Raw genomic sequence first — 24480 nt, 5'->3', positions numbered from 1 at the left:
TAAGGGGCAATTAGTTATCATTAAACTAGTTGCTAATTTTAAACCGCAAAAATATCCAAACTACAGCTGATCAGAGATTGATTTCGTTAACAAGTGATTAGCAGCAGCAGCTTTGGAGATATTTGGGCTGTATGAAAAAACGCTGTATGAGGAGATCCTGGGAGAAAACTCGCAATTGGAATGGATGTTGGACGCTGTTGACATGACGTTTATAGGCTAGCAGCAAGTCCTCAAAAAAGGCTTTAGTTTTCGAGGTACCCCTACCCGAGTTAGAACAAAACACAACCATGTTTTTTCATATCCCCTATGTGTTCCATTAATGAAATGGATGGTTGTGGAACTTTAGTTTTGTGGGAAATAAGTTTTTTGGGTTACTCTTTAGACCTACCCTAATATCTGAAAAAGAGCCAAATTAAGCCTGTCCGATTAGGGGTGAGGTGACAAAAAAGCCCATAATTTGATAATGCTCACTCAGATTTTCATCAAATTTGCTGTGGTATGAAGTAGGTACCTGCCCAATATAACCAGAGAGTCAAATTTGTATTTATATATAAATAAATACTGATATAAGCTCATGTAAACATAGCTTTAAAGTAACTTTGTTACTGGTTGGCCTAGTGTGCTATTGAACTAAAACCAAATGGTTGTGCGGATATATATTTTGTTTTTTCTTACAAACAAGGCGAACTTAAGACCTACTACTTCTCTGGAACCAAACAAATTAGATGATTACAAAATGCTCATATTTGGAGAGGGAAAGGCCAGGTGCTGTAGGCTACACCAAACAGTCAGAGTGTGAGTGTATAACCCAATAAAGCTTAACTAAAATTAAAAACATAAAGATTCAATGTGTAGGTAAAATTATTTTTATTGAAATAATCCATTTAAATCAGAACCAAGAACATACCATACAAAAATATAACAGATGCATAAAATAAAGTGTGTGTGTGTGTGTGTTTGTGTTTGTGTTTGTGTTTGTGTGAGTGTGGAGCAAATGCTACTACTCCAGCCTGATGCTAAAGTATCTCCCCAGTGCCTCAGTCCAGCGGCCCCTAGAGTATCTCCCCAGTGCCTCAGTCTGGCCCCTAGAGTATCTCCCCAGTGCCTCAGTCCAGCGGTCCCTAGAGTATCTCCCCAGTGCCTCAGTCTGGCCCCTAGAGTATCTCCCCAGTGCCTCAGTCCAGCGGCCCCTAGAGTATCTCCCCAGTGCCTCAGTCCAGCGGCCCCTAGAGTATCTCCCCAGTGCCTCAGTCCAGCGGTCCCTAGAGTATCTCCCCAGTGCCTCAGTCCAGCGGTCCCTAGAGTATCTCCCCAGTGCCTCAGTCCAGCGGTCCCTAGAGTATCTCCCCAGTGCCTCAGTCTGGCCCCTAGAATATCTCCCCAGTGCCTCAGTCCAGCGGCCCCTAGCTCATATTATCCGTGTCCTGCGCTGTCGTCCACTCCCCTCGTGCCCGGGTGGCCTTCTCCCCCTCACTCCTTGATTGTTCTCCTTTTGAAGCTTCCATGTTTCCCTCTGTCTTTGCCCGGTCCTTTTTTGCTCCATGCTTTTTGTGATCCCCAGCTTTCTCCAGTATTTTAGTCCCTGTGTTTGTCCAGTCCCTGTGGTTCCTCTGTGCTTCTGTTCCTTGTTCCGCCATGCTCCAGTCTTCTTGTGTGTAAGTCTGGTTTGTATTATTGACACGTCTTTGTTTGTTTCCCTTTGTTTGTTGGTTGTCCATTTGTCCTCTCCCCTAGTTCAGTGTTCCCCATTGGCTTTCCAGGATGTTCAATGAAAATGAGCCTGTCTCTATCATTTTGGACCAAATTTTCTTTGAGTTTCCATGACTTGTATACTGTAGCTGATTCTTCCACTTTACTAAGTTTTCTCCCATAGCTCTCAGTTACAGCACTCAGTGTTGACAGTCATATTATTGACAGTCATATTATCTGAAAAGACTGTCTCATTTAACTCTTCAGTTAGCTCAATGAAAGCTCTTTGATGTTCGGTGAACTTCTTTTATGACAGATGCTTGTTTCTGTTTGCTGACATATTATTTGCTGAAATGTAGTGTGCGAGGCGGCTTCTGTGGTACTTAGCATTAGGGGTGTGCCCGAATACGAATACGGTATTCGGACGAGCACAAATAGTAGCTTTTTCCTGAATAGTAAATTAGTACGAATATATATATACATATATATATATAAATATTCAGGAGGGGGTAGAACAGTTAAATACTGTATGAGCGAGCGATACGCGCACGTTCTGTCTGCTGTCTGTTTTCGAGTGTGCTAGCTATGGGCACACTTGGAAAAACTCTGAAAAGTATGATATACATGGTTTTCAAGTTCAGGAATTACATTACAGGAACCCCATAGGTCCTTTCGCCTCTGCAAACAACAGTAACTTGTAAACAGTACTAATTTCACCGAACATACAACAGCCATCCTTTCACGCTGTCGTGGAGGTTTACAGTGTGAAGAGATGGTTGTTGTATGTTCGGTGAAAGTAGTACTGTTTACAAGTTAGCTGTTATTTCGAAATGCAGAGGCGAAAGGACTTATGGTGTTTACAGGACGACTTCAGAGCTTGGTAAGCATAAACCATGTAATTCCTGAACTTGAAATTCACATATATCATACTTTTTTTAGTTTTTCGAGTGTGCCCATAGCTAGCAACGAGCCAGGGTGCGCAGAACTCTGTACTGCACAAAACAGAAATATTTTAAGCTATGTAAAAATGTGGTTACCTGTTGGTTCTATGTCAGTTATTGAATTTATGTGCAGTAATTGAACATACAGTATGAAATACTCCTGTTTTGAAATTATACCTACAATATGTGTCTCAGTAATTACCCATTATATATAGACCCTTTTACTGTTGATAAACAATTAAGTGTGCGGGCGCATTTTGGCAACTGGTGGGAGCAGGTGGGTAGCCCAGAGAGGGGTCCACTGCCCCCGACCCAATATGATGCGAGGGGGGGGAGTCTCGCCATCAAGCCACTATCCACGCCAAGGATCCCACAACTCAGCCCCTGAGCGGGCTAGAGACGCACGGTTTTCACCAGTGGGTGTATGGAGATTGCCCGGAAGTAACTGCACTACATCCGAACTGCTCTGATGCAAGGGGGCGGAGTCTCGCCACCACGCCATGGACCCCACGGCCAATGGGCCTAGGATATAGAAAATTAGCCAATTGCACAACGCCAGTACTTCCCGAAATTAGACATGCTTCTCTATTTCCTGACCTACACTATTGGATGAAGTGATTAATCAGGTGTGCCTGACTGCAGCACAATGATCAGGCACACCTGAATAATCATTTCATCCAATAGTGTGAGACAGGTGTTGACTTTCGTTGTCTAAATAGAGAAGCATGTCTAATTTCAGGAAGTACTGGAGTTGTGCATATAGTGAATTAACTACCGGTGGAATGGTGGTGGAGCATCCATCGGGGACCCGCTGTAGGTCCGCTAGCCTTGTGTTATATTCCGCCGGAGGTCCGCCAACTCGTCCATCGGGGACCCGCTGTAGGTCCGCTAGCCTTGTGTTATCTGGGTTTATCCCTTACCTTTGTCCAGAAACAGAAGTTGAACTAATTGCAGCAAACGTTACAGGAACCATCAGTGTAACTGCTTTAGCCACTGACCGCTACCATTAATGTTATGTAAGCTGCTGCTAGTTGTTGTGAGCTCATGAGCTAACTGGCTTTCTCGCTCTTATTCTGCAAGATTAGCATTGGAAGTATTGGAACTGATGTGTCCAGGCGACAAGACCTATCTTAATTTATCAAACATTATTTCATGTCATTTCAATTCACAGCTATTTCAGTGGCATGACTAGCTTCCATCCTACCAGTCTTGAACAGAAACAAGCCAGCCACGCATATAAGCCAGGCTGGACCTGGCCTGGTTATAGTGGGCTTTCTTGTCACAAATGAAACACTGATTGCGGATGTCAAATTCGGTGCCTCTGCTCAGTCTTGGTTTTTTGATTAGGGACTGATCCTTGTCTGGGTCTTGCACAGTCACGGTGGAAGTAGCCTAGTGAAATAGGCCAGGTTGGTTGTGCTGGAGTAATTTGCTCTGCATGACTTGTGGTATGACACTTTCACTTTGAAGGAGAGTAGGTCACTTGAGTGGGGAGAGAGTCTCTTGTGAACCTCGTCATTTCGTTCCTGGGCAACTTTCAATATTGTTTTTAGTCCTTCCAATTTGGGATTCTTGATATATGGATTTTTTTGTATCATCTTGCAGAGCTTTACTACATATCAGGCATAGCTTTTCATTTAGTGCCAGTGTCTGGCTTGTTGACTGTGTTAGCTCTGTTGGTGCCATAAGTGCACAGCTGGACTCTGGACAGCTGGTGAATACGGAAAACACAGTTAACATATTTGCCACACAGACTCACACACACACACACTGTCAATAGTTAGCTTTGTATCTGCAATTAGCATTGTACAATTGTATGCTAGCTAGCTAAAGGTGTAGTAAGCTGGCTAAGCTAGCTAAAATAATTCTTATTATTTCAACACAAAACATTTCAATTTCAATACTCAATTTGAGAATATATAACAATGAATGAATCATATTTAGACATTTGTGTTACCTGTCAGTTCTGTCATTAGACTGGTAGCTTCTTCTTTCTTTTTCTTTTTTTTTCTGCCACATACCATTATGACAATCCTCTGGATGTGGCAGTTTAAACATGGCAGTTCAAATTTAAAAAACAAGGAGGCCCACTCCTGGATGGAATGTAATGCCTGAATGGAATGTGGTGCTATATTGACCTCAGACGGTGATATGGATTGCATATCCCAAATTAACACTAAACAATGAATATACCTTTTTAAGGAAGGGCTAGCTTATGGTAGGCTAAATAAAAAGGATATTGACATCCAACACCTTTTGATTTTGTTCAAATAAAAATGTTTTGTGTTATTTCACCATGAAAAATAATTTACTGTATATGCTTTCCGCCTATTCATCACTGTGTTTAGAGGTCAACAGTACATAATTAAAACTAATTATCAACATAAATTCAGGTAATCCATGTCCATGTGAGACTAGTCTCACACAAAACGTTAAGTGGATCAGAGCTTCCTTTGGAAAACTAGACTGCGCAATGTAACCCTTGCACCCCCCAGAAAGATCTTTATTGGCTCTGTGGGGTGCATCACTTCATCAGGTGATTTCACTAATATCCCACAAAAATAAAGTTCCACAACAATGCATTTCTTGAATGGAAAACCCTGAAGATAAAAAAAAACATTGTTTGGGAATTCTTTGGGAAAATAACATTTTAACTCTTTGGTGTTGTTGGACAGTTACTTGGGTCAAACCACAGCAAAGTTGATGCAAATTTGAGTGAGCATTATGAAATAATGGGCTTTTTTGTCACCTCACTCCTATCCAGACAGGCCTTATTTGGCTCTTTTTCAGATATTAGGGGAGGTCTAAAGAATAGCCCAAAAAACGTTTTTCCCACAAAACTAAAGTTCCACAACCATCCATCTCATTAATGGGACACATAGGAAATATGAAAAAGCATGGTTGTGTTTTGTTCTAACTTGGGTAGGGGTACCTCAAAATCTGAGGGCCCCTCCTGCTAGACTATTACGTTATTCAAGATCAAGCAACGTTACATCCAACAACAGGATCTGTATTTATACCCTCGTCTGCTGTGGTTAGTCACTATTTCACCTTCTGAATTGACCCACCACTCTATAACATTTAGCTTGTAGCATCCAAGGTTGTACTGTACTTATATCTATGCCAAGCTAACCAGTTAGTATTATCCAATAAGGTTTATTCTAGCCCGAACATCAAACGCAGTCACCCCCCCCCCCCCCACCCTTTTTTTGGAAAACTCCCCGGATCTGCACGATTCATATGAATGACGCAATTGACAAAAAAAAACGGCGATTGTAGCCGAAAGGCGACTAGTTTGCAGGTATCTTTAACAACACTTGGCATCACACCACATCAAAAGAGAATTTGCGGAGATTCAGAGTTCAATTTCAGCGCTGCTCGGTGCACAGCAACTGAAATGGTTCCAAATTTAAAAGTTGCAAATGTCTCATTCAAAACCTCTGCTCTCGCTAGAGGTGGATCGTTTGAAGAGTTTCCTAAGACCCTGAATTCCTAAGACCCTGATGTCGACTACACAGAGAGCTTGGATGCCGGTAGCGGTTCAGCAATTCCACGGATACAGATTGATTTTCATCAATCTGGTACATCCTTGGTTACAAAGAGAAACTTGAGAGCGGAACTTGAGATAAAACTTTCTGAGACTTGAGAGAGTTGAGAGGGGAACTTGAGAGAAACTTTGAGAGGAAGAGAATCTGTCTGGTTCCTACTTAAACAAGGCAGGAAATTGAGGTGTGTCCTGTTTGCAATGACAGCACCAATTGGTCACTCACACAGAGTGAGGGGTCTGTGAGCTGCTTTGACCCCCACTCACTCGGGATCATAAAAGGGGAGGAAGATTCTCTTAAGAGTCTGGAATCATCAACTATCCCTGTTATGGTTTCAACATATTGCATTTCCCCAACATGCATAATCAACTGACTCATGATTTTAGCTTCAGATTGATACCAAACATTCCTAGGTTGACAGGAAACAGTCTAAACGAATTATGTTCCTCCCTACCTGACCTCCTATTGGTTAGTCATTGGGTAGGGGAGGGCAGGATGTCCCGGGCCTCTGGACACAATTGGATGGACCTATAAAATCAGAGTAACGAAACGTGGGTTAGTAGTCGTACTGTATCATCGTATCAAAGGGGTAGTCGTTATATCAAACCCGCCCCATATTAGATACATGCTTGTGATTGGCCCTGGAAATATCTGCTGGGTGGAACTCAGTCCAATGGGATCATGGCCAGACTGATCTGCGGAGAGAAACTAAACGTCTGCTCATGTGATCAGCATGGCAAAGTCAGGCTAGATAGATCGAATTCATCTGTTAAAATTCACCATTAAAATCTTCACCTCCGGCGTACACTATAAACCGAAACAAATCATTTTGTTTCATGCCAGAAAATGAAACTAATCTATTTATCTATGAATTTATAAATCAATCAATCCAATATCAGTGATTTTATCTGACTGTAAGATTTACCTTCAAGATTTAAGATTCAAAATGCACTTCCATTATATGCCCTGGCCCCCTCTGGAAACAGACAGCTTTCTTAGTATTATGAATAGAACACCTTATTATTAGTATTATGAATAGAACACCTTATTATTAGTATTATGAATAGAACACCTTATTATTAGTATTATGAATAGAACACCTTATTATTAGTATTATGAATAGAACACCTTGTTATTAGTATTATGAATAGAACACCTTATTATTAGTATTATGAATAGAACACCTTATTATTAGTATTATGAATAGAACACCTTGTTATTAGTATTATGAATAGAACACCTTATTCTTAGTATTATGAATAGAACACCTTATTATTAGTATTATGAATAGATCACCTTATTAGTATTATGAATAGAACACCTTAGTGCACAATATATTTGTCTTTATCCTGAAATTCCACATTCTGGAGGTTTGAAGGGAACTGACGTTACAAGATGCCTGGAGATGACCTTGCAAACATTGCAACCTAATTATTTCTTATTATTTCTTATGATGGAGGGTGGTTTAGATTGTTCATCAGAGCCAGAACGGGAGAGTGGGAGTGGCCATGATATCATGTCACCAGGGGTCATCCCTCCAGCTCTAATCTAAACAGGCCCAATCACAGGAAAGGTGGAGGAGGAGGAGGGAGCGGGGAGAGGAGGAGAGAGGAGGCAGGGAGAGGAGGAGGAGGGAGCGGGGAGAGGAGGATGGAGGAGGCAGGGAGAGGAGGGGGCAGGGAGAGGAGGAGGCAGGGAGAGGAGGAGGAGGGAGTGGGGAGAGGAGGAGGGAGGAGGCAGGGAGAGGAGGAGGAGGGAGCGGGGAGAGGAGGATGGAGGAGGCAGGGAGAGGAGGAGGAGGGAGGGAGAGGAGGGGGGGTAACATCTCCACAGAGACGTTAACACCTCATTCACATGCAAATGAGGTTCACCTACGCAGTTTGAGAAATTGAGTTACATCAGACAGCACTCCTCCTGAGTCTGAACATCCTTCAGAGCTGAGGAAAAGCTTTACTGAAGCAGAAGAGCATCTAAGTAAAAGAGCGGCCCTCGGTCTGTCTGTCTGTCTGTCTCCCATCCCTTTCCTTGGACACCGTCGGCCTGACAGCATTCATATCTGGCCCGGGTATCCGCAGGTTTCGGATCTGTGATGGAGTTGGATTTTTAATTAATTGACGTTTTGGGTAAACATAACATAGAAATAGAAATACTGCTCCGAAGTGCCGCACCCAGTTGCCTACTCTAGGATTATCTAGCCTGATACAAATACTGAACTATTACCTCACACCAGCCCTGAAATAAACACTCAACTATTACCTCACACCAGCCCTGATACAAACACTAAACTATTACCTCACACCAGCCCTGATACAAACACTAAACTATTACCTCACACCAGCCCTGATACAAACACTAAACTATTACCTGACACCAGCCCTGAAACAAACACTGAACTATTACCTCACACCAGCCCTGATACAAACACTGAACTATTACCTCACACCAGCCCTGATACAAACACTGAACTATTACCTCACACCAGTCCTGATACAAACACTGAACTATTACCTCACACCAGCCCTGATACAAACTCTGAACTATTACCTCACAGCAGCCCTGATATAAACACTCAACTATTACCTCACACCAGCCCTTATACAAACACTCAACTATTACCTCACACCAGCCCTGAAACAAACATGAACTATTACCTCACACCAGCCCTGAAACAAACATGAACTATTACCTCACACCAACCCTGATACAAACACTGAACTATTACTTCACACCAGCCCTGAAACAAACACTGAACTATTACCTCACAACAGCCCTGAAACAAACACTGAACTATTACCTCACACCAACCCTGATACAAACACTGAACTATTACATCACACCAGCCCTGATGCAAACATGAACTATTACCTCACACCAGCCCTGATGCAAACACTGAACTATTACCTCACACCAGCCCTGATACAAACATGAACTATTACATCACACCAGCCCTGATACAAATATGAACTATTACCTCACACCAGCCCTGAAACAAACATGAACTATTACCTCACACCAGCCCTGATACAAACATGAACTATTACCTCACACCAGCCCTGATACAAACATGAACTATTACTTCACACCAGCCCTGATACAAACTGAACTATTACCTCACACCAGCCCTGATACAAACACTAAACTATTACCTGACACCAGCCCTGATGCAAACACTGAACTATTACCTCACCAGCCCTGATACAAACACTGAACTATTACCTCACACCAGCCCTGATATAAACACTCAACTATTACCTCACACCAGCCCTGAAACAAACATGAACTATTACCTCACACCAGCCCTGAAACAAACATGAACTATTACCTCACACCAACCCTGATACAAACACTGAACTATTACTTCACACCAGCCCTGAAACAAACACTGAACTATTACCTCACAACAGCCCTGAAACAAACACTGAACTATTACCTGACACCAGCCCTGATACAAACATGAACTATTACCTCACACCAGCCCTGATGCAAACACTGAACTATTACCTCACACCAGCCCTGATACAAACATGAACTATTACATCACACCAGCCCTGATGCAAACACTGAACTATTACCTCACACCAGCCCTGATACAAACATGAACTATTACCTCACACCAGCCCTGATACAAACATGAACTATTACTTCACACCAGCCCTGATACAAATATGAACTATTACCTCACACCAGCCCTGAAACACACATGAACTATTACCTCACACCAGCCCTGATACAAACATGAACTATTACTTCACACCAGCCCTGATACAAACATGAACTATTACCTCACACCAGCCCTGATACAAACTGAACTATTACCTCACACAAGCCCTGATACAAACACTAAACTATTACCTGACACCAGCCCTGATGCAAACACTGAACTATTACCTCACACCAGCCCTGATACAAACATGAACTATTACCTCACACCAGCCCTGATACAAACACTGAACTATTACCTCACACCAGCCCTGATACAAACACTGAACTATTACCTCACACCAGCCCTGATACAAACATGAACTATTACCTCACAACAGCCCTGATACAAACACTGAACTATTACCTCACAACAGCCCTGATACAAACACTGAACTATTACCTGACACCAGCCCTGATACAAACACTGAACTATTACCTCACACCAGCCTACTCTAGAATTATTTTTTTTGTTGCTCAGCAACATTAGTGCATTCTATTGTCCATTCAATAGCAGTTGCCAAACACAACATGGGAGGGGGGTAATTAATGGACTTAATGGGCAATTATTGATTGCTCCAACGGGTTTCAAGACTAGCAGATACAGTACGTTAATTGGATGGGCTAAGCTGGAGTGATAGTAGATGTACAGGTTTTAGTTGGTGTCCAGAGTGCTCCTATGAGTATCAGAAATAGTTGTGAAAATAAATGTGACACTTAACTGCGCAGAGTCAACAGTTGTCCATTATTTTGTTGTGAAGCAAATTCTGTTGCATTCATGTCTGAAATGTGCTATACAATATAAACTTTGATTTGATCGAATTTATGTGTTCATGACATTGCTTGTGGATGAGGTGAGCTACACCCCGCCCTCTCCCACGTTACCGCACTGATGACTCACTTTTGGACGAGTCCCTCCGCTACACTCCTCCAATGTCCCCAGTCATCGACGAAGGCGCCGCCACCAACAACCCAGCACAAGAGACCAATCCGCTGCGCCCTCTCAGAAATCATTCTGACAAGAGTCATGGTGGTGACCAGGGGCCTCATTTATAAAGCTTGCGTACGCACAAAAGAATGCGTACGCCACTCCTGAGCAAACTTTGGGATTTATAAAAAACAAACTTGACGGGAGAATGGCGGAGAATGTGCTCACCTCCGAGCACTCTGACCCATGCGTACGCACGTTTCTGGACAAATGAGAAACTGCGATCCTAATGGCAGGAAGGTGAAACCCGAGAAACGCTTTGAAATTGACACCATTGTGAACAATAAATATATCCGATATTGCAAAATAACACCTCAAATATGTTGCACAGTCCAACCAGGAATCATAATCAACTGGATCTGTCATTGCTAAACAATTGATTCATTTATTTATTCTCATAAATTATTCCTTTAGGCCTATTTATTTAATCTCCTAAATAATCATGTGGACAGCGTAGGCTATGTGCTCAAAGCAATCACTTTAATTCAAATACTGTTGTGAACGCCTTCATATTTACACTGCTGTGAATCCCACTTTTGGTAGAACAACAATCCCTCTGTCGTAGAGAAGGCCTCTCACTGCGGGGTGAGTGACAGTGCCTAGACGCAGCCTAGCCTTCCGCAACATGAAATAAGTGTGCACTGTTGTGCATGACATATTTACTCAGGCAATGTGTACAGTAGGCTAATATATTATAAGGATAATATGATTCACTATAAGCTGTGATACACTGAAATAGGCTGTGTTTGTTGGTGGTGTTTCATTGCCTCATTGTTTGACTCGGGAATCCACATTCATAAGGCGCCCATTATTATAAGCTATTTAAGGCTATTTAGAAATTGGCATGCATATTTGATGAATGAAATAGGCTAAACTGACCCCGTGTTCGATGCCTCAGTCGGGCAGATAAGAGTGCTGTTAATTGTCTTACAGTCATGAGAAGTATACTCCCGCGTCTGCAGGCATAGAGTGTTGGCGGCAGCTGCGGTAAAAAACATATTACAACCCGCAACCACGAGGGGCAGTAAAGCACTGCTACAGTGAGGCTACAGTACTAGGCTTGTCTGACAAACTGTTGCCGTTGCTTAGAATAATGTTGCCTACGTTTCTCAGTTTGACCGGACTGAATTGCGAACTGTTCTTTTGGATTACTAGCCAAACGTTCTCCTACTTTAGTTTAAAGTTAAGTGCTTATGTTCTAAGTGTTCATTTATGAATTTGAATGTGTATATGGTCTGACTAAGAATAAGAATATGAACGTGTGTAGCCTATTGCATGCCGTGTTTGTTTTGTTGATCATTAAGGGGTTAACATGGCGAGTCAATTAGGAATGTCAATTGGACACGCCCCATTTTTGTTTTTTTTGTTTTTGTTTTGTTTTGCTTTCCCCGTTTCATTGTTAAAATGTTTGGGGGGGTGAGAAGCATAAGGAGCTCAGGTATGGAGGTATCATACAGTTTTTGACCGCTAAAGCTCATAGTGGTTCCTACATGGCCTTGTTATTTTGGTTTAGTCTACGGACGGAAGTTTGATCTATGATTTGTTTGCAACGAGCCTTCTAGTATGGATCTCGCACTAAAATAAACTTTTGTTTGATTTTAAATATACTCGAAACGTGGTGGATTACTTGGTTGGAGTACAAGCGCGTCAAGTTCAGGCGCCGTCACATATCTGAGTCTACAGATTAGCTACAGCAGAGACAGTAGCCGACATAAAATTGGTTATTTAGAGCTCTTTCGCCTGGCTGCCCATCGCGTTGTTGTGAACAGAATGAATACCCTATCCAGTTCTATTAATACATCCATGGGAGAGACGGGGAGACAGTCTGGGTTTTTAGAGAAAACCTGCTAGCGAGCAGCTTAGGTTGACAGAATGAGTTACCATGGTAACCGACCCACGCTTTCAGTGAACTCGCTCTCTAGAACGGGTTTGAGTTGCCTTTCTTTCGCGAGTTTGAGTTGTCTCTCTTCCTGGAACAGAAAACCCAGGTTTCCCCTCATTTGAAGGTTAACAAAGTCAGGATTTTCACTAAACCCGCTTTCTGGCTTTATAAACCTACATGAGCAGATGCTGGGTCCTACTAACAGCCAGGGATGGCCAACCTCCTGCCTGATAAAGACTACAATGATGCATTCCAAAAAGATCCCCAGACATGAACTGAAGTCCTGAATGGTAGACCGTGTCAAGCTCTTATGCATGGTAGAAGCAGCATGCATTTAAATAATGTTGCTATAGTCAACTAGACATGTCTAGTCATTGTCAACAAACCTCCAACCCTGAATGCATTTTGTGCGTGTGCACACCATAATTGAATGGGTTCTAAGGGGGCCCATGCTACACCCCTCCACCGAGTTTCATGAAAAGCTGAAAGCAGTCTGGTAGTTTTTTTTTGCTTAATCCTAGTCCAAAAAATGAATGGAGGTGAATGGCCATCCGGGCCGTGTTTGGGCGGCTTGTAGACCCGCCCCGTGCTTCGGATCTGCTCCAAAATTTAAGGGCTTCTAAGTTGGACCATGCTTCACCATTCCACCAAGTTTCGAATCAGTCCAGTAGTTTTTACACAATCCTGCTAACAGACAAACACGCACAACAAAATGCATGCACACCACTGAAAACATTACTTCTTTCCCTGCTCTGTCGCTGGGGCGGAGGTAGCAACTGACAGGAAAGCAGACTGCACTAAAAGCTCCCTGCCATGACGGGAAAAAACATGACTTATTTCAGTAACGATTTATTTTATCGGATTTCCTGGAAATTATATTGTAAAGAAAAATGACTTATGTTTCTTACCAGAACTAACAGAAAAATCCATTTATGTTAAAACCATGTAATTTCCCACAATTTGCTGTGTAAATCATAATACCGAATCCTACCGTACTGGTTATGTTCGCCATCCACTCTCTGCAAGTAGAATAGTACCTCTTAGACCTGGCCCTGCCCTAAAGTACCCCCTTAGACCTGGCCCTGCCCTGGAGTACCCCTTAGACCTGGCCCTGCCCTGGAATCCCCTTAGACCTGGCCCTGCCCTACCCCTTAGACCTGGCCCTGCTCTGCCCTACCCCTTAGACCTGGCCCTGCCCTGCCCTACCCCTTAGACCTGGCCCTGCCCTAAAGTGCCCCCTTAGACCTGGCCCTGCCCTAAAGTGCCCCCTTAGACCTGGCCCTGCCCTGGAGTACCCCCCTAGACCTGGCCCTGCCCTAAAGTACCCCCTAGACTTGGCCCTGCCCTGGAGTACCCCTTAGACCTGGCCCTGCCCTAAAGTACCCCCTAGACTTGGCCCTGCCCTGGAGTACCCCTTAGACCTGGCCCTGCCCTAAAGTACCCCCTAGACTTGGCCCTGCCCTGGAGTACCCCTTAGACCTGGCCCTGCCCTGGAATCCCCTTAGACCTGGCCCTGCCCTGGAGTACCCCCTATACCTGGCCCTGCCCTAAAGTACCCCCTTAGACCTGGCCCTGCCCTGGAGTACCCCCTATACCTGGCCCTGCCCTAAAGTACCCCCTTAGACCTGGCCCTGCCCTGGAGTACCCCTTAGACTTGGCCCTGCCCTAAAGTGCCCCCTTAGACCTGGCCCTGCCCTGGAGTACCCCCCTAGACCTGGCCCTGCCCTAAAGTACCCCCTAGACTTGGCCCTGCCCTGGAGTACCCCCTAGACTTGGCCCTGCCCTGGAGTACCCCCCTAGACCTGGCCCTGCCCTAAAGTGCCCCCTCAGACCTGGCCCTGCCCTGGAGTCCCCTTAGACCTGGCCCTGCTCTGGAGTACCCCTTAGACCTGGCCCTGCCCTAAAGTGACCTGGCCCTGCCCTGCCCTACCCCTTATACCTGGCCCTGCCCTGCCCTACCCCTTAGACCTGGCCCTGCCCTGGAGTACCCCCTTAGACCTTGCCCTGCCCTGGAGTACCCCCTTAGATTTGGCCCTGCCCTAAAGTACCCCCTAGACTTGGCCCTGCCCTGGAGTACCCCCTAGACTTGGCCCTGCCCTGGAGTACCCCCTAGACCTGGCCCTGCCCTGGAGTATCCTTAGATCTGGCCCTGCCCTAAAGTCCCCCCCTAAAGTACCCCTTAGACCTGCCCCTGCCCTGGAGTACCCCCCTAAAGTACCCCTTAGACCTGCCCCTGCCCTGGAGTACCCCCCTAAAGTACCCCTTAGACCTGGCCCTGCCCTAAAGTATCCCCCTTAGACCTGCCCCTGCCCCGGAGTATGCCTTAATTTTATTTAAGCTCCCTTTTCGTACGAAAATCTATCCATCCATTTCAAACGTTATACTGTAACAGTCACTGCCCACATACTTTGATGCGTCCTTTACGTTGGTTAAAGGAGTAGTAAAGGGAAAATGCATGTTTAGCCCTGTTTTAAGGTTACTTATGATCATATACAATGGTTCAGATAAAAAAATTGACAAAACTAGCACTTTTGAGAAAGTCTGATAATTGCTCTACCACCGTTTAGGTCATACAATGGATGTGGGTGGGCATCTTGAAAAATCATTAAAAAAACATGTTAAACTCTCGATTTCAAAGACAAGAAGCTAACTGAGGGGGTAATTGGTGTCTGTTGGTGTTCTGATATCAAATTCGCCGCAAAGTATGAATCCTGTAGGGTTTTATTGATCATTTTATGAAATCCTTTGACTTGTATTGCCGTGTCCGAATGTGCATACTGCATACTGCCTACTATATAGTACCCACTGTATAGTACCTACTACTCCAGGCAGTATGTGAAATAAAGGTAGTATACTACTTCGAGTCTCCAGTGGAAATGACGGTGGTGCGTCGCTACGTACGGCTGTTTTCGTCATACCCAGCTTGAACCTGTGCCGGTAAAATGTACCTTTTTCCTTCCATTTGACGAAAAATGTTGCCTTTCCCACCCGTTTTGAGTGCTGCTGCCGCCAGGAGAAGACGGCGTGTTCGTGCTGCAAGGAGAGGAGCAATCATGCGATTGCTTCTCATCCTACTGGAGGCTGAGGTAAATATTAACGTTAACGTTAGCTAGCTAGCTAATGTAATACACTCGATTAGCATAACCCTACCCACCCACCTAACACTAGCATTACACCCCTTGTACAAATGTAATGGTATAGTAAAGTGCAGTTTACCTCCCCTTGTTTCCCTTCATTGATTAATACAAGTGATTAGAAAATAGTAAAATCCCAGCCTCATTAATTCACTGCACCCCCTGATTTGTAGAGACATCATTATCTTTAACTTACAGACATCATTATCTCTAACTTAGAACTAAATGTATCTGGTATCATATTGCTTAATAAATATATGCCATCAGCACATGAGTTAAAGTTCGCCCTAAATGTTCCCTTCTCTAGGCCTGCAGGGAAGACAGAGGTCCCTATGCCCAGGTGAACCTCCACATCCCTCTGTTGAGGACCTACTTTGAGGGCGGTGACACCAGGAGGGACTTCAGATTGTCCAGACAGACTCTGATCCAAGCTACCCTGGAGAGTGGTCAACTCCAGGGATGGGGCAACACCATGGAGGTGCTAATAATAATAATTAATAATAATACATTGCATTTATATAGCGCTTTTCTCAGCAATAATTAGCCTTTTCCAGAAATGGACAGAAATGGGATATTTTTAGAATAACAGGAATTTATTCACATACATTGGAAAGGAGTGGATGTGTAGGCATAAAGATGAAACGATACACTGCCATTCAACAATCCACAATAATTAGCCTACATGGTAAAGTTTGGGTGTTTTCAGTCAACGTTGCCGTTGACCGGTTCTAGTTTCTATATCGAATGGCCGACTGGTGTAAGATGGATAGCCTAACGTTAGAGAGATAAATGTAGCCGGGAGCCGGGAACGTGCGTCTACATTTCACATGAACGTGAACCTGTTCGTGGACGCGCATGTAGGCCAGAAAAGCACAACTTAGTACAAAAGGCACCGGACATATGTCAAACGCGTCAAATTTGCCAAGATGGCACGGTTCAATAGGGCTTCACTTTTTATAGCGGTCAGTGAATGGAGTGGCTGTATCCAGTTCTATTAATACATCCATGTCTGGACTGCAACAGCCTTATAAACACGAATGTCTGTGACTGACTGTGAGGAATTTCCTCACCAACTCACACAGCCTATCCTCAAAAATGTCCTCCATTTAAATCTGCCGCTTTCAAAAGTGAAAGCTTCTCCTTCTGTTCGTCGTGTCTGGATGGGTCTCACTTAAACTGTGGCTATGCTGCCCCCGCGATTTCCGTTGGTAGACCCTGGTACTGCTCCGTTACGCCCGTATCTGGAGTCCCCTTAGACCTGGCCCTGCCCTGGAGTCCCCTTAGACCTGGCCCTGGAGTCCCTTAGACCTGGCCCTGGAGTCCCTTAGACCTGGCCCTGCCCTGGAGCCCCCTTAGACCTGGCCCTGCCCTGGAGCCCCCTTAGACCTGGCCCTGGAGTCCCCTTAGACCTGGCCCTGGAGTCCCTTAGACCTGGCCCTGCCCTGGAGTTCCCTTAGACCTGGCCCTGCCCTGGAGCCCCCTTAGACCTGGCCCTGCCCTGGAGCCCCCTTAGACCTGGCCCTGCCCTGGAGTCCCCTTAGACCTGGCCCTGCCCTGGAGTCCCCTTAGACCTGGCCCTGCCCTGGAGTCCCCCCTATACCTGGCCCTGCCCTGGAGTCCCCTTAGACCTGGCCCTGCCCTGGAGTCCCCTTAGACCTGGCCCTGCCCTGGAGTTCCCTTAGACCTGGCCCTGCCCTGGAGCCCCCTTAGACCTGGCCCTGCCCTGGAGCCCCCTTAGACCTGGCCCTGCCCTGGAGCCCCCTTAGACCTGGCCCTGGAGTCCCCTTAGACCTGGCCCTGGAGTACCCCTTAGACCTGGCCCTGGAGTCCCTTAGACCTGGCCCTGCCCTGGAGTCCCCTTAGACCTGGCCCTGCACTGGAGTCCCTTAGACCTGGCCCTGCCCTGGAGCCCCCTTAGACCTGGCCCTGCCCTGGAGCCCCCTTAGACCTGGCCCTGGAGTCCCCTTAGACCTGGCCCTGGAGTCCCCTTAGACCTGGCCCTGGAGTCCCTTAGACCTGGCCCTGCCCTGGAGTTCCCTTAGACCTGGTCCTGCCCTGGAGTCCCCTTAGACCTGGCCCTGGAGTCCCCTTAGACCTGGCCCTGCCCTGGAGTCCCCTTAGACCTGGCCCTGGAGTCCCCTTAGACCTGGCCCTGGAGTCCCTTAGACCTGGCCCTGGAGTCCCCTTAGACCTGGCCCTGGAGTCCCCTTAGACCTGGCCCTGGAGTCCCTTAGACCTGGCCCTGGAGTCCCCTTAGACCTGGCCCTGGAGTCCCTTAGACCTGGCCCTGCCCTGGAGTACAGTTGCTATTGTTATTGTTCAAGCCGAAGTTTACATACATATGTGCTGCGACTAAATAGTTATATGCTAAATATTTAAAAAAGCCTTTCCAGATGAACTAGAATCTTACTTTATGGCAAATTATATGTCAGAACGCCAACTAACACCTCGGTGAGTTCCTAGGCCCCAAACCTAGGTGGCTTTCTGTCCCCCTGTCTGTCCCCCCGTCTGTCAGTCTGTCCTCTGTCTGTCAGTCTGTCCCCCAGCCTGTCAGTCTACCCTCCTGTTTATGGCCATGGGTCATATCCATAGGACCCCTTCATTACCACTTGCAGTTATATTTTGTTGCTGTTTTGCAAAAAGAAAAAAAAAAAGCTCCTGCAAACTAATTCAACCGGAATGCACAGTGTTTCATTGAAACTTAACCAACTCCTTGTGTACAGTATACTGTAGTTAACCAACTCCTTGTGTACAGTATGAAGTATAATCTCTTCTTGAAACTGTGGATGTCATACTGAATCAAGAGGCTGCACACAAAATGTTTAGTAAATAAAATGTTTTGAAGATAGTGTATGACATGGTGGCTGATGATCAGTGCTTCTCTCCTGCCTTGGAAGCAGACGACAGCGTAATCAGGGACACACTTTTACCGTGTTTTTTAACGTTTTTGGACACAATCTCATCTCTTGGCTCAGAGCAACTTGGAGCACATACACCACTTCTTCTAAATGCCTAAAACATTAAGTCAGTTTAACAGTTTAATTTTATGTCTCATAACAGAGTTTCACAAATCTGTTTTCAAATCACCTCAGTAGATCAACACACTTTCGGATTGAACTGACAGATAAGACTTCAGGCTTTATCCATCAAATCAGCTCAGGCTCGAGGCCGTGGTGGACTGCACCTGTCCAGCATGTCAACTATGCAACCCTTTAACCCCATGGAATGGTTGCATGTGTTCAGTAGGGTACCACACCACTTTGACGTGCCGTGTTACACACCGATAATGACCATCCATTAGAGGTTATCAGAATGGTGGCGTGGGAGTGGATTAGGTAACTGGATGTACTGAAATGGGAAGATGATTATCACCATGATTTTGGCTGAATGTTCAGACCAGGGTTCAGTTATAATTAGCAGAAAAACAAATATGAAAATACTGAAAATATTAATTCATACATTAAGTTAAATATCATTTCTGAGCTCAGTTGACAGCCCTACTGCAAAGGTATAGGCATGTACTACACTCTGCTGTTGTATTTTCAGGGTGAGTGATATTGTACCAAGGAGATTTCTCACAGATCTGAGGCCTACACTACAAAGCAAGTTCAACATGTCTAGGATCTCTTTTCATTAGTTGGCTCCACTAAGCCTAACAACCGCAATCAAGCATAACCGGTGTCACAGTCACGATGGTGGCTGCTTATTAAGTCAGCCTCAACCCAGGTTTTCCCTGTTGACAGTATGCAGGGTTGTATAACTGGGGCTGGAAGTGACATTTGACAAACTTTACAGGAGTGGAAAAAAAAAAATAAATACAATGCATTGTCCAATCCGTGATAATTAAGATTTTTTAAATGACTTCTGGATTGGTTTCGAATTCCCATGCGTCCTCTTGGCACTAGAAAGATATCATAGCGAGCTTCCATCCATCCACCCACCCACCCACCCATCCACCCATCCATCCACCCACCCACCCACCCATCCACCCATCCATCCATCCACCCACCCACTCATTTTCACCCAAAACGTCACTGGTTCCGAGCCCTGGAGTAGCTGTAATCGCCTTCATGTCATTAGAGAAATATGGTCATATGGTGTTTGCACCATGTGACCAATCGCAAACATGGACATACTGTATCTACCAGAGCCGCATATTTTACACAAGATGAGCAATATTAAACAAATACTGCATGAAGTATTAAATCCAGGCTAAAACCAACACAGTGCTGCTGCCAAAGGAAGGAAAGCTGGCAAAAAATTGCCTTCTGTGTGAATGCATGAATGAATACTTATGTCCTTGCTGGCACTGGAGTCAACCACACAACTCGGGAGTCAGAGGAAGGCTGTGAAAGCCCAGCGGGCGGCTTAATAAAATACAATGGGAAATCAGGCAGTGGTAAAGGAGGAGGACGGCAGCAGGCGGCTGGCCCCGCGGGGGACCTGGGCTCGGAAGACAAATGAGAGAGAAAATGAGGAGACAAATGAGAGAGAAAAAGCTCTAGACTACTTTACTCATGGGAGAGTTTTGGCTAAGACTATTACCACGTAGGTTATGGCAAGGTCTGGCATGGCGGAGAGTGCAGACCAGGTTGTTGAAGGGCTGCAGGTGACTGTCGATGGGGAGCAGGAGTGCCGCCGTAAGCACTCTCTCTGCCGTCTGACGCGCTTCTCTGGGCGCACCAAGCCGCCGCAGGCGTCAGCGCTCAACTCCGCGGGAGTTGGAGAGCAGGGGCGTGAGAGGGCAGAGCCAGGTCTAGGGGTACTTCAGGGCAGGGCCAGGTATAGGGGGACTCCAGGGCAGGGCCAGGTATAGGGGGTACTCCAGGGCAGGGCCAGGTATAGGGGGTACTCCAGGGCAGGGCCAGGTATAGGTTGCCTGTTTTAATATCTGTGTTGCTTTTATGGCTCTGTGTGCTACTAACCCTGTTCTGCCTCCCCTCTCCCTAATGCCTCTCTCTCTCCCTCCTATCTTCTAACCAGGTCCAGTGGATGCCCCACTGTCACCAGCAGACTTCCCTGAGTCCGATAGATAGCCCTGTGTCTGCTGTGGATGTCGTAGCATTTAGTTAACACACACACACCTACACACAGACATACACTAGCCCACTTCCGGCTTTAGGCCTGGGCCATAGCAAACACACACCAGTATTTGCCATGTCTCTCCTATGATGTTTTTTAGCCTATCTTACTATGAAAATGTAATTTAATGTAATTTAATGTAATTTATTGCTTTATAAATGTTCTTAGCTGGTAGACAAACATACTCCAGGAGCTTGCTCGATTGCCTTGATGAGAGGGGTCAGGGAAGAATTTTTACAGCTCACTTATCTGGCCCCCAGGTGATTACTGGTTTTTGCTTCCCTCTGGAATATGTAGGGGTGGGTCGTATACCCACCTCCCTTGTTCCTTGTTCTCTGTAAAGCACATTGTGTTGCCTCTGTGTATGAAATGGGCTATACAAATAAAGCTTTGATTGATTGATTGATTGATAGAGGGGTACTCCAGGGCAGGGCCAGGTCTAAGGGGGTACTAGTTCCACTTCCTGAATCCCCTCTGCGGATTGATCTACACATCTACAACGGTCGTGTCAATACAAGTCAATGGATTTCATAAAATGATCAATAAAACCCTACAGGATTCATACTTTGCGGCGACTTTGATGTCAGAACACCAACGGACACCAATTACCCCCTTGGTGAGCTTCTTGTCTTTGAATTCGAGAGTTTAACATGTATTTGAATGATTTTTCAAGGTGCCCACCCACATCCATTGTATGACCTAAACGGTGGTAGAGCAATTATCAACGTTCTCAAAAGTGCTAGTTTTGTCAACTTTTTTGATCTGACCAATTGTATTAGTCATACGTCATAAGTAACCTTAAAACAGGGCTAAACATGATTTACCCTTTACTACTCCTTTAATAAAATACAAAATAAGACAGGGGGTAGACTGACAGACAGGGGGACAGACTGACGGACAGGGGGACAGACTGACAGGCAGGAGGACAGACTGACAGACAGGGGGACAGACTGACAGACAGGGGGACAGACTGACAGGCAGGAGGACAGACTGACAGGCAGGACGACAGACTGACAGGCAGGAGGACAGACTGACAGACAGGGGGTAGACCAGGCCATACAATTTGGTGCAGGATTGCGGGTATCATGCATAAATTCAAGAGATCACCCAAACCTGACATTTCGGTGCGCAACCATCCCGCAAATGTTTACAACGTTGCTTATTGCGTTAGTAGCCTATCTCGCATAGCCAGTGTCCGACCAAGTGCATCATGCATTCAGTTCCGTAGCTATTACATTATTACATGATGCGCTTGGTCAGACACCTGTCACCAAGGACAGGAAATACTTCCTTTTTTCTCCGAGCTCACGGGGGCGCGCGGTCAAAACGTTCTGTCAGCAACTGTCTGATCGACACAATGGACCGCTGGCAGAAAAACATCCAAACATTAGCTAGCTCTTCTGCACCCAAACCCCCACCAAAGACAACCGATGCACCACCGGGCAACGAAAGGGCCAACTATAACGTTACTAGCACAGCCACAGCACCTGACAGTGAAATGTCCAGCGGTGATGACAACGATGAAAGTGACGATAACGTTAACGTTCAGGAGAGGCCCAGGCCCAAACCGAAAGATACAGTAAATTCCAGTCTCGCTGGTTGAAAATATATCCATGGTTAGATGATAATAGTGCAAGTGGCGAAATGGGGTACGGTACAGTTCAGTTCAAAAGCAGATGCTACAAAACGTCGACGTTGATCTGTCACTCCGATGGTGTTGGCCACCGAGCAGCGGGAATGAGAAAGCGAGAGGCAGGCGTGTCGAAAAAATGCAATGGCTAGAGCCATCAAAGTAGCTCATCTGCAGGGCGAGGAGATCAAAGGGCTCCTCAAAACGGCTTACTTCTTAGCAGAAAATGAAATGGCGAATTCAAAGTTTGGCCCTCTGCTTAAATTCATGAAATGTTTTGCCCATCTTACAAGAACCTTAAGGAGAGTAGTTACGGCAGCTATATTAATCCGGCTGCTCTGTCTGAGATGCATGAGGCCATTGCGGAGGTGCTCGCGGACGATCTTGAGGCAGCTGTGAGAAAAAGCCCTGTGTACTCCTTGATCCTGGATGAGTCCACAGACATAAGCAACAACAAGAGACTTATTACTTATATTAGGTGCATTGAGGACAACCAAATTGAAACTAAATTGATCAGAAACTCAGAAGTTCAAGATGGAAGAGCGGAGACGATTTTTGAGGATGTAAAAAAACTGATCACTGAGAAGAATTTAGATAGAAAAAAAAACTTGCAGCAGCAGTTTGCACCGATGGTGCTGCTGTTATGACAGGATGCCACCAAGGAGTTGTCAAGAAAATCAGAGATGAATTCAACCCAGAGTTGGTAGGGGTGCACTCCACAGCTCATCGCCTTGTCCTTGCTGCTAGTGATGCAGCCAAATCTGTGCAACAGGTGAATACGTTTCAGCAGAATTTGAGATCAATTTTCTTTTTTTTCAGTAACTCTGCTGTCAGAAGCAACAAGCTGCATGAATTACAAAAACAGCTGGATGAGCCACCATCACCCAGCCACATCAGGTGAGATGGTTGTCAGTACACAATGCTGTGACAGTGGTGTGCATATCACTGAAAGCCCTGAGAGATGTCCTAGAGCACATGGCAGCCTCCAACACCCTTGATGTGACAAAGGCAAATGCCTGCTGCTAGCGGTCAGACACTTCAACTTTGTGTCCCTCTGTCACAAGCTGAAGGACCTACAGTACTTGCACACGTGGTGCTTCTCTCAAAACATTTTCAACGAGAAGATCTGGACTTCTCCACAGTCCAGCCAGTGGTTGAAGGCACCAAGCAGGCCCTGAGAGAACTCGTCACCCACCTGGCCCTGCAGAAGAGGAATTCTTCAGCTCTCTTGAAGGTAACACGTTTAAAGGAGACAACCTGTTTGATGTTCACACTCAGAAGCCAGCCTTTGATGATGTGAAGAGCAGATATATAGGGTCCTTGGTAGATGAAATAGATGGGAGATTTCCTCCTGACTCCATGGACATTGTGTCATGGTTCACAGTCCTAGAACCAAAAAAGGCCATCCAAACAAAACACTCAGCTGAGGATTTTGCTGACTATGGAGGAGATAAACTTGACATGCTAGTGTAGTGACGCTCCTCTAATGTCAACGCAGAGAAGGCTAAGTCAGTCTTCTACGCTAAAGCAAGTCATGGTATCCAGCAGTGACGCACAGTCCTTTCAATGGTTTGCAGTGATGGTGTTGGATGCACATAGTTGTGTTTTTACAGAAATGGATTAACTCATCCACATTGCAATGGTGATACCATTTTCAAGTGTTGCATGCGAACGTGGGTTCAGCACCCAAAACGGTATAAAAACTAAGTACAGAAACTCACTGAATACTAAAAATCTAATCAATCTAATGCAGATCTCAGAGCTTGGGCCTCCCCGACAGCAGTTTCCCTTTGACAGAGCCCTAATCAAGTGGACAGAGATGAAGCGGAGGAGACAGAGGACGGGGAAAGACTAGAGCAGACAAAGAGAGAGCCACCAAATGAGGTGAGA

The sequence above is a fragment of the Borostomias antarcticus genome (genome assembly GCF_949987555.1).
Source record: "Borostomias antarcticus genome assembly, chromosome: 20".
NCBI classification, from domain to species: domain Eukaryota; kingdom Metazoa; phylum Chordata; class Actinopteri; order Stomiiformes; family Stomiidae; genus Borostomias; species Borostomias antarcticus.
This window is presented reverse-complemented; position numbering follows the sequence as displayed.